Genomic DNA, 12584 nt, shown 5'->3' with positions numbered 1-12584 from the left:
AGCCATATGGTCTTCTGGGAAAGGCCTGCTTTCTGTGTCTCCTTGGTACATAAACAGCCCAACCCTGGGAGTATAAAAGGTGCTCTCTATGGTCTGGACTGCAAGTGTCGCATCCTGCTCTCTTTTTCAGTCGCACTAAGGCCCCAATTATGAGTCTGGTGGTCCGCGGACCGCCAGACTCATGGGAACGTGGCGGACAAATACGATATGAGCGGTGGAACTGTGATGTATTTCTATAGGTACTGTATCGATTCCCCTATTCCTGACCCTGGTTTGGTTAATAATTAACTAGCAGCCATCCAACGGTGCAAAAACCGTTATCTGATTAAGCCACACCACGGCACAGAAGCGCGTTATCTGATTAGGTCATAACGCATGCCATCTAATTAGGCAAGCGATATTCCTCCAGCCCCTGATAAGGCATACGGAGTTCTCAAAACAAATCAAACCTACAGCGACCTGGGAAATTCCCGTAGCCATTGTTTTGATTTCACCGAGAACTTCAGTAAAAGAATGTGCGAACGAACCCGTTCGTATGACATCCTTATTAACGTATATATGTCCATCCTTACGTCAATCTCGGCACCTTTCAGGTATAAATATTACCGACATTGCCTTAAGCAAACACACGCGGTGGTGACGAGATTGGAGCAGCGAGACTTGCCGAGGAGCCCAGCAGAGAGCGAAGCCCACAGGCGCTGCCCCGCCTTCCTGACGCGCTGAGAACGAGACGCTGCCTTTCTCCTGCCGAGAAATCCAGCTCCGGCGCTTCCAAGCAGCCCTCGCAGGCAGCTGGAATATCGAGACCTGGGATAAGAGATACCAGCCCTCCACCATTCTAGATCTCAGGTACAGAACTGAATAACCCCTTGCAGAGAATTCTTGAGTCAGTCCCTTGGCAAAACAAACTTAACTTAAACTGCTACTTATCTACTCCCACCCACGTATTAGGCTTAGGTCAGGTACACTGGGGTAGGCGTGGTTAGAAGCACCAGTTGAGTACGATTAGTCAAATGTATATATGTATGTATCTATTTTATCCATTTTAAAGTATCATATGGCCATCCGAGTTTGTCAGGGAGTGCCCACATGGCGAAGAAATAATTATGCCTGCCTTCTCAAATCATATTCCAATTCATAAAAAATATACACTTGCAAGAAAGTGGGCAGTAGCTCAAGCCCCTGCTTTATATAAAAATCATGTGGGATGGGATGAGGACTCTCCTCCTCACAAAATCCAGTTAAAATCACAACCTACTGCACAGAGGCAGTACCCGATTAAGCAAGAAGCTAAAAAACAGGTAAAAGAGATCCTAGATCAACTTGAATACCAGGGGGTGATTGAAACTTGCACCTCACAAATGATCAACCCTTTGTTTCCTGTCTCCAAGCCAGACAATTCATATCGTCTTGTTTTGGACTACAGACACCTTAACTCATGTTGCAAAACATTTGCAGTACAAAACTCGCATAGTGCTGCACTAATGAATAACATAGTGCGCAAAAAATACAAAACCACATTAGACATTTCTAATGGATTCTTTTGTCAGAATATAGCACCAGAAAGCAGATATTTGACCGCGTTCTCAATAAATGGCGCGCAAAAAAAATTCTGTTGTTTGCCCCAGGGGTTCAAGAACAGCGCAGGATTATTCTCAGCGAGAGTAACAGAATTACTACAAACATACGATGACGAGGCATTATCTTATGTCGACGACATCTATCTAACAGACGATGACTTGGATACTCACTTGAAGAGAGTAAACACCATAATACTTGGGTTCGCAGCAGAGGGTTACAAATTCAACTTTAAAAAGTCAAGAATTGCCCATCTAACAGTCCTGTTTTTAGGATATGAACTATCAAGTGAAGGCAAAAGCCTGGCTGACAATTTCCTAGAGAAATGTGCTGTAATCCAAGCACCTAGAACACTAAAAAACCTACAATCAATTCTAGGCTTCCTGAATTTCGGAAGAACTTACATTATAAATTACGCAGAAAGGGTCAAACCCCTTTATGATCTAATAAAACCAGATTTTAAAAGAATCAATTGGACTCAAAAACACACAGAAATTTTGAGATCTTTACAAACAGACATGTTAATTAAAACAAAATTACAAACACGTGATAACACACGCAACCTTGTGATTCGAGTCATCCCAGGAAGATGCGGATTCACATACCTGACCTCTAATGAGGGAGAAAAGGTACCAATTGCATACAAATCACACTTGTACACAAAAGCTGAAATTAATTTTAGCCCAACAGAAAAAATTCTGACCGCGGTACAGACTGCTGTAGCAAAGGAGCGGGCCCTAGCACAAGGTAAACGAATAATCATCGTGACACCGATACCAGCCCTGGAGGCGGTAACAAAGGCAAGCATTCCGAATGCTAAAGCACTCCATCCAAGGTGGATACAGTGGGCTAACTCTCTTGCTGCAACAGACGTGGTATACGAATTTGATCCCAACTTAAAAACACAAGAATTTCTCCAATATGAATTTGAATGTCCTCCGCCAACCGAAATTCTGCCTCTAGAACATTACGGCTGTATAATATATACAGACGGATCAGCACAACCCGCAGTGGAGGGTAAACAAGCTTACAGTGCTGCGTGCGCGATTGTTAAAGGTCACTGGCACGAAGGAAAATTTAAACCACTGGTCACAAAAACGCAATCTCTAGGAGATTGTACAGCTCAGCGAGTAGAACTACTGGCATTCAAGATGGCGCTTGAAAATACCGATCGAGAATTCCCCACACTCATAGTGTGCGATTCGTACTATTGCGTTCAGTCTTACAATGAATACTTACAGATCTGGGTTCAGAATGGTTTTAAAGATGCGAAAGGTGGCACAATCAAGCATAAAATGCTTTGGGAACAAGTAGTTCTTTTATAAAAAGAACTACAAAAGACTCACGTGATACATACACTGAGTCATCAACGTGATGGCGTTCACGTTGCAGGGAATTCATTGGCTGATGAGGCCGCGAAGGCAGCTGTGCAAACGGCTTCCGTAGCTGCCATCACCCGGTCAAAAACAAAAATAGACAGCGAAATATTACAGGCTGTCTGCGCTACGGAAAAAGAAGCGATCGAAACACTCCCGAAAGGCTTTCCAGTAAAGTACTCATACCTAACTGATGCAAATAATGTTCCGTTTGCTCGAATCCCTGGAGTGGGGGATAGGGCAATTCCAAACATGGAACATAGGTTAGGACTCATCATAGCGGCACACGAAGGGCTTGCTTCTGTACATGCTGGTGTTTCAGCCACAGTATCATTACTAAAGCAGAGATACTGGTGGCCACAAATGAGAAGACAGACAAGGAACTATGTTCTAGAATGTGAAATATGTCAAAGAATGAAGGTATCAACAGTGAGACGACCAGCACAGACGCCCCTTCTAATCTCAGATAAACTATTAGCCTGTGTTTATCTGGACCACTGTGGTCCCTTACAAAGGTATGGTAACTATAAATATACCTTTGTTGCAGTGGATTCATGTACGAGATTCATATGGATGGCACCAGCGATCGGCTGACGCCAGAACTGTTATAAAAGATTTGCGAGTCTTTATCGGCACATACGCAATTGGCATGCTACATTCTGACCAGGGACCTGCTTTTAGCTCTCGAGCTTATAAGGAGGCCATGACCAGCATGGGCATTGCATTGCGGTACTCTTGTCCATTTCATCCTGAGGGAAACGGAATCGTAGAAAGAAAAAACCGTGACATAAAGCAATCTATAACAGCGAAGGTATTAGGTTCGGGAGCTGGGTGGGTCAAACATCTAATAAGTGTCCAACGTAGTCTAAATAACCTGCCAAGAGATTCTCTGAGGGGATTCAGTCCGTACAAACTATTGTTCGGGACTAGAATGATGAGCCAAGATCTTGATAGTCAGACTTCAGTGGTTAAAGACAAAAGCTTTGATATCAAAGATCGTTTGGCTATTTTGCAGGACTTAAATGAAACAAGAAAAGACCTGAGCAACATAAAATTGAAACAACAGCCAACAACCACTGAAGAGAAACCACCTGTCCCAGCAAGACCTGTCTGGATTCCAAAAGTCGGGGATCTAGTCAGAGAGAAGATCGCGGTAAAGAAGGAATTTGGGCCTTCTTACAGGAAAGCAGTTACTGTCTTGTCTATCAACGGGACAAGATCAGTAGTACTACCGCCCCTTGCTGGTAAAAAGGAGAACAGAGTTGTATCCATCGACCTGGTAAAACCACAATCATGTGGCCGATAACAAACAGTAGGCCAAGTGGACTCCCAAGAAGTAGTAGAACACCGATGTTTGCTACAAATCCAGAGGTTCAAACTAAGAGGCTAATCACATTCGAAATGTCAGAGCCCGTCTGGGCGCCTGCATTACCGCGCTGTGCGGTAGAGAACGACTGTTTACACCTTTCCCTGCAGGAAAGACTACATTTCCCAGAGGCCTCGGCTGAGGCTACTTCAGTCTGGGTGACACGCATCCTGTTGCGTGTTATCCTGTTTCCTGATCTCGAGGCGGAGGAAGGAGGTCGCGTCTTGCTGCTTGCTTGGGGCTCGTCCTGGACGGCTGCTGTGGTTTATTCATTATTTACAACAAGGGGTGGTGATGGACAGAGTCTCTGAATTAAGCAGAGTACTCTCACCCAGTCAAGAGATCAGGGCTAGATCCAACACCGTTTTTTAGCTCATTGCACCATCCCAGTTTCAGAACCTGGCTGTATGCAAATTAGTCTGTCCCTGGCCCAGTGCATCATGGGAACAGGGCAGACCAGACTACAAAAGCCAATTCTTACACTGGGAAGGAAACAAGCTTCCGGGTACCGGTTTCTGCCATTTCAGGCGTCTTCGGCCCGGCTTGCTTGAATCCTGATGGTGCAATGAGCAAGGGACTCACATCTGAGTATACCCTTCCACGCTTAGGGTGGACAAAATTATTTACAACAAGGGGTGGTGATGGACAGAGTCTCTGAATTAAGCAGAGTACTCTCACCCAGTCAAGAGATCAGGGCTAGATCCAACACCGTTTTTTAGCTCATTGCACCATCCCAGTTTCAGAACCTGGCTGTATGCAAATTAGTCTGTCCCTGGCCCAGTGCATCATGGGAACAGGGCAGACCAGACTACAAAAGCCAATTCTTACACTGGGAAGGAAACAAGCTTCCGGGTACCAGTTTCTGCCATTTCAGGCGTCTTCGGCCCGGCTTGCTTGAATCCTGATGGTGCAATGAGCAAGGGACTCACATCTGAGTATACCCTTCCACGCTTAGGGTGGACAAAATTATTTACAACAAGGGGTGGTGATGGACAGAGTCTCTGAATTAAGCAGAGTACTCTCACCCAGTCAAGAGATCAGGGCTAGATCCAACACCGTTTTTTAGCTCATTGCACCATCCCAGTTTCAGAACCTGGCTGTATGCAAATTAGTCTGTCCCTGGCCCAGTGCATCATGGGAACAGGGCAGACCAGACTACAAAAGCCAATTCTTACACTGGGAAGGAAACAAGCTTCCGGGTACCGGTTTCTGCCATTTCAGGCGTCTTCGGCCCGGCTTGCTTGAATCCTGATGGTGCAATGAGCAAGGGACTCACATCTGAGTATACCCTTCCACGCTTAGGGTGGACAAAATTATTTACAACAAGGGGTGGTGATGGACAGAGTCTCTGAATTAAGCAGAGTACTCTCACCCAGTCAAGAGATCAGGGCTAGATCCAACACCGTTTTTTAGCTCATTGCACCATCCCAGTTTCAGAACCTGGCTGTATGCAAATTAGTCTGTCCCTGGCCCAGTGCATCATGGGAACAGGGCAGACCAGACTACAAAAGCCAATTCTTACACTGGGAAGGAAACAAGCTTCCGGGTACCGGTTTCTGCCATTTCAGGCGTCTTCGGCCCGGCTTGCTTGAATCCTGATGGTGCAATGAGCAAGGGACTCACATCTGAGTATACCCTTCCACGCTTAGGGTGGACAAAATTATTTACAACAAGGGGTGGTGATGGACAGAGTCTCTGAATTAAGCAGAGTACTCTCACCCAGTCAAGAGATCAGGGCTAGATCCAACACCGTTTTTTAGCTCATTGCACCATCCCAGTTTCAGAACCTGGCTGTATGCAAATTAGTCTGTCCCTGGCCCAGTGCATCATGGGAACAGGGCAGACCAGACTACAAAAGCCAATTCTTACACTGGGAAGGAAACAAGCTTCCGGGTACCGGTTTCTGCCATTTCAGGCGTCTTCGGCCCGGCTTGCTTGAATCCTGATGGTGCAATGAGCAAGGGACTCACATCTGAGTATACCCTTCCACGCTTAGGGTGGACAAAATTATTTACAACAAGGGGTGGTGATGGACAGAGTCTCTGAATTAAGCAGAGTACTCTCACCCAGTCAAGAGATCAGGGCTAGATCCAACACCGTTTTTTAGCTCATTGCACCATCCCAGTTTCAGAACCTGGCTGTATGCAAATTAGTCTGTCCCTGGCCCAGTGCATCATGGGAACAGGGCAGACCAGACTACAAAAGCCAATTCTTACACTGGGAAGGAAACAAGCTTCCGGGTACCGGTTTCTGCCATTTCAGGCGTCTTCGGCCCGGCTTGCTTGAATCCTGATGGTGCAATGAGCAAGGGACTCACATCTGAGTATACCCTTCCACGCTTAGGGTGGACAAAATTATTTACAACAAGGGGTGGTGATGGACAGAGTCTCTGAATTAAGCAGAGTACTCTCACCCAGTCAAGAGATCAGGGCGAGATCCAACACCGTTTTTTAGCTCATTGCACCATCCCAGTTTCAGAACCTGGCTGTATGCAAATTAGTCTGTCCCTGGCCCAGTGCATCATGGGAACAGGGCAGACCAGACTACAAAAGCCAATTCTTACACTGGGAAGGAAACAAGCTTCCGGGTGCCGGTTTCTGCCATTTCAGGCGTCTTCGGCCCGGCTTGCTTGAATCCTGATGGTGCAATGAGCAAGGGACTCACATCTGAGTATACCCTTCCACGCTTAGGGTGGACAAAATTATTTACAACAAGGGGTGGTGATGGACAGAGTCTCTGAATTAAGCAGAGTACTCTCACCCAGTCAAGAGATCAGGGCTAGATCCAACACCGTTTTTTAGCTCATTGCACCATCCCAGTTTCAGAACCTGGCTGTATGCAAATTAGTCTGTCCCTGGCCCAGTGCATCATGGGAACAGGGCAGACCAGACTACAAAAGCCAATTCTTACACTGGGAAGGAAACAAGCTTCCGGGTACCGGTTTCTGCCATTTCAGGCGTCTTCGGCCCGGCTTGCTTGAATCCTGATGGTGCAATGAGCAAGGGACTCACATCTGAGTATACCCTTCCACGCTTAGGGTGGACAAAATTATTTACAACAAGGGGTGGTGATGGACAGAGTCTCTGAATTAAGCAGAGTACTCTCACCCAGTCAAGAGATCAGGGCTAGATCCAACACCGTTTTTTAGCTCATTGCACCATCCCAGTTTCAGAACCTGGCTGTATGCAAATTAGTCTGTCCCTGGCCCAGTGCATCATGGGAACAGGGCAGACCAGACTACAAAAGCCAATTCTTACACTGGGAAGGAAACAAGCTTCTGGGTACCGGTTTCTGCCATTTCAGGTGGTTTATTCAGCGTTCAGGTAGGAGCGGCCCCTCGCCTCTTGATAACCCGTCATTGAGCGGAGCGCTGTGGGGTTCCACGCGTTGCCGTTTTGTCTTAAGCGCGCAGTGAAGGAACTGCGGCGCTTTGCATTTCGTTTTGGAATTTGTCAGAGGAGCGGAGCGGAGTGGTGGGCGCCACACGCTGCCGTGTCTTCTTCTTCTATTATGTTTGCTTTTGTGGCCATACCTGTTTTTGCTACTAAGGAATGTAGGTGGTGCGTGGTGGCGGTCGCAGCTCCGCGTAGCCAGGACAAGCGCTTGTGATTGTTCTTTGTTTTGGACATTAGTTGCTATGTACTCGTGGAGCGCTGTGGCGGTCGCAGCTACGCGTTGCCAGAAGGAGCATAGGCACGTCTAAGAAGGTTGTGTTATTCAGGCGGTGCCTATATACTTTCTTTTCAACAACCTTCATTTATTATTTACATTGCTCTCTTCCTTTGTTGGTACCTGAGGACTGCCTTGTGTTGTATGGAATACTTTCCCTACGGAGCGGAGTGCAGTGGTTCTTGCTTCCCACGCATTACCGTGTCCTGGAGTTTTGCACTTTTTCAGCTACATGGTTCCCTCTCAATCCTGTTCTTCTTCCATGGTGGTGACTCCCACCCAGAATCCCTTTTGTGCAGGCTTAGGCTGTGATTCAGGTATGAGAGGAGGTATCCTGCCTGGGTCATGTGTGTGTCAGTGATCGATACCCGACAAATGTTAACCTATGTATGTTCTCTATAGGTCTCAAGCTTGTCTATCTAAAGGGGGAACAGAGAAAACCAATAGAAAAGTCCTGCCTTTTACCTCACAGGTATTTAGTCTACTACGTAGTACATTAGTTATCACGGTGTTGCACGATCGGTGGTCTTACCCCTGTATGTTCTGTCGTTTCAGGTACATCCCTTTCCCAGCTGTTCCCTTCCTTCCCTTCCCTGTTTATTATTTTACTTTTCCCCTCGCCTAATGGCTCAAATCCTCTGTTGTTAAATTATCAGAGTGTTTGTGACGTTTGGAGGTGGGCTTTATATTCGTCACCCGGATCCTGTGGAGCGTACCTGACAGAATAACATGCCCACGAATTTAGCTACACCCGATCTGGGTGGAGACTATATGGCGACCTTAGAGGATGTGCTTCAGGCATTGGTATTGGTGCAGCAAGAACTTGCTGCTTCCAAGGCTGAGGCCTCTGCCCTTAAAGAAAAGGTGGATAGATTGAGTAGGAATCCCTTTGATGCCTCTCCCTCACAAATTCAGGTTACGGTTCCTCCTCCTATACCCCTTGCCAGCCCAGAGAGGTATTCAGGGGACCCGGCAAAAACCCAGATCTTTCTGACTCAAATCATGATGCATTTTTCGTGCAAACCGGCCTCCTTCCCGACCAACCATTCCAGAGTAGCTTTCGCCATTTCCTACTTGATTGGGGATGCGGCTAATTGGGCCGTACCACTGGTACGAAATGATGACCCTGTACTGAACAACTGGTCAGCGTTTAGGGCTGAATTCGAGCGAGTATTCGATCGCCGGGCTACTACCTTCAGCGCAGACCGCGAGTTACTGACACTCAGACAGGGAAAGAGAGACCTGATATCTTACATGGCTGATTTTAACAGGCTGATAGCTGAAACTGCTTGGCCAGAGGAAAAAAGAATGTCCCTATTCTATCAAGGGTTGAGGGATGGCCTCAAGGATGTTATAGCCCAAATAGACCCTCAGCCAGCCACCTGCACAGACATGATAAACCTGACCTTGCGTTCGGATGGCAGGATGAGTGACAGAGGGGGTGATCGGAGAAGATGGGATCGGGGGTACCTTGGGTCTGACGTTAGCCCACGAAGAGCGTTAACGGCAACCGAATCAGGTTCTGAACCCATGGAGATAGGGGCAGTCAAAGCCCCATTATCCAAAGAAGAAAAGGAACATAGGCGAGCCTTGGGTCTTTGCCTCTATTGCGGCAAAAAAGGCCACTATGTTAGGGACTGCCCTACCAAACCTAAAACCAGTGGTGTGTGGAACCGCAGCAAACGGTTGGCCATCACGGCAATGGGGGCAGTAGAAAAAGGAGGTAAGGCAGACTCTACCTTCAATGCCAGTTCTCCCCCCTATCAGATTCCTTCGCTAACAGTCATGACACTATTAGAGACTGAAACACACATACTCCTTCCCATGTGTTTGGAGAGTCACTGTCAGATCCATCCAGTGAGGGCCATGATTGATTCCGGGGCCACTGGGAACTTCATCGATAGTGGGTTGGTAACAGCGCTGGCCTTGGAAAGGGTGCCAAGAGACGTTCCGGAGGACGTATTGGCTGTGGACGGAAAGCCACTAAAGTCAGGAAAGATCACTGAACAAACCGACACTCTGGTGTTGTCAGTTGAAATCCCGGGAGGTCATCACAGGGAGGAATTGACGCTGAATATCATTGAGGCACCTCAATATGAGGTCATTTTGGGTATGCCCTGGTTGAGCCACCACAATCCTACTATCGATTGGAGGTCCAAGGAGGTCCGGTTTGCATCCGAGGAATGTAGAGAGCATCTGGTTCCCTCATGTTTGACGCATGCAGCAGTGTCGTATCTACCTTTGGTGGTTGCCACAGCTGCCGAAAAGATGGTGATTTTGCCTCCGCAATATAAGGCCTATGAGGAGGTGTTCAGTGAAAGCATGGCGGAACAACTGCCTCCTCATCGTCCTTATGATTGCAGGATAGATTTAGTGGATGGGGCTACTCTGCCTTCTTGTCAGGTGTATGCCCTCTCGGTTCCTGAGACAGCTCACTTGAAGGAGTATCTTGACCACTATGTGGACATTGGGTTTATCCGTCCCTCTAGATCCCCGGCTGCCTCCCCTATGTTTTTCATTAAAAAAGCCAACGGAGAGTTAAGAGTGTGTGTCGATTACAGGGTGTTAAACAAAAACACCGTCAGGAACAGATACCCCTTACCCCTTATTACTGTTTTACTGGATCAGGTGAAGGATGCTCGGATTTATACTCGGCTTGATTTGAGAGGTGCCTATCATCTGGTCCGAGTAAGAGAAGGCGATGAATGGAAGACTGCATTCAAAACCCGTTATGGCCTTTTTGAGTATACTGTAATGCCGTTTGGGCTGTGCAACGCCCCGGCGGCATTTCAGTATTTCTTAAACGATGTTCTGAAAGACTTTGTGGATGTCTGTGCTGTCGTATATATAGATGACATCCTCATCTATTCGGACAACACTATACAACATCAGGCTCATGTGTCTCATGTTTTGCAGAGATTGGGTGAAAACAAACTGTATGGTAAACTGTCAAAGTGTGAATTCACTGTGACTGAAGTGGAATTCTTGGGGGTGGTGTTGAGTCATGCTGGTTTACAGATGTCAGACAGAAAGGTGAAGGCGGTGCAGGATTGGCCGATTCCAACGAGCATGAAGGAAGTACAAAGCTTTTTAGGGTTCTCAAATTACTACCGCAGATTTATAGCACAATTCCCTCAGGTGGCTGCCCCTTTATCCAAATTGTTAAGAAAGGGGGTCCCTTTTCAATGGACAGAGGACACCGACAGAGCCTTTCAGACCCTGAAAGCCGCATTCACCTCCGCTCCTATATTGGCACACCCTAAACCTGAACATCCTTTCATCGTTGAAGCTGACGCTTTGGATGAAGCTGTAGGGGCCATTTTGTCTCAGAGGAATCACCTCACGGGCCAATTGCACCCAGTGGCCTATCTCTCTAAGAAGCTCAGCCTGGCAGAGAGGAATTACACCATAGCAGAGAAAGAACTGCTTGCTATTAAAAAGGCATTTCAGGAATGGCGCCAGCACCTGTGGGGGGCTGCGTTCCCTGTTACTGTCTATTCCGACCACCGTAATTTACAGTATATGAAAACTGCCCGCAACCTCACTCAGAGACAAATGAGGTGGATGCTTTTTTTTTCAGAATACGGCTTTGTTATCACCTTTCGTCCTGGGGCTGACAACAAAAAGGCTGATACCCTATCTCGACAACAGCAGGGGGGGGTGTCAGCAGAGATCGCCAGGCTGGAACCCATTGTGGAACCTAGAAAGGTGTTGTGTGTGATACAGGCTGACTCGTTCCTGGATCACATTAGTCGAGCAAAGACCCCAGGGGAGTGGGTTGTGTGGGCTACCCAGGGGAATGGCCGCACACTGAAGAAAGGCCTCCCTTTTCAAAACGCGAAGCTGTTCCTCCCAAGCGAAGCGCTAAAAAAGACAGCCTTTGAGTGGTGTCATGTTTCCCACTTGGTGGGACATCAAGGGGTGTGTAAGACTGTGCAGTTGCTACAAAGGTACTTTTGGTGGGACACGATCAAGAAAGATGTCGTTGCTTGGGTGAGATCCTGCAGCGTCTGCGCTATGGCAAAAACCGAAACTGGGAAAAAGAAAGGGTTGTTGTGTCCGCTATCAACTCCCAACAGACCATGGCAAAACATCAGTCTGGACTTTGTAACAGGTTTACCCCCGGATCAGGGTATGACCGCCATCCTAGTGGTGGTGGACAGTCTCTCCAAACTAGGACATTTCATCCCTTGCGTAAATTTGCCTACAGCAGGACAGACAGCCCAACTACTGATGTCCAACATCATCAGGCTACATGGGATACCTGAGGTCATTGTATCCGATCGGGGTCCGCAGTTCATCGCTAGGTTTTGGAGGTTTTGGTGTCAGGCCCTGGGTATCCGTTCCTCTCTTTCTACCAGCTTCCATCCGCAAACGGATGGACAAACGGAGAGGTTGAACCAAACCCTAAAGAAATATCTCCGGTGCTATGCTGCAGATGCTCATGACTCATGGGTCTCGTTATTGTGGATGGCTGAAGTGGCCTATAATAACGCTTGGCACTGTTCCTTGGGGGTGTCTCCATTTTGTGCCACATATGGGTATGATGCTAAAATCCTTCCCCTTACCATTCCTGGTGTTGTAGCAGATCAACC

This window comes from Lissotriton helveticus, chromosome 8 (assembly GCF_964261635.1).
Source record: "Lissotriton helveticus chromosome 8, aLisHel1.1, whole genome shotgun sequence".
NCBI lineage: Eukaryota > Metazoa > Chordata > Amphibia > Caudata > Salamandridae > Lissotriton > Lissotriton helveticus.
This window is presented reverse-complemented; position numbering follows the sequence as displayed.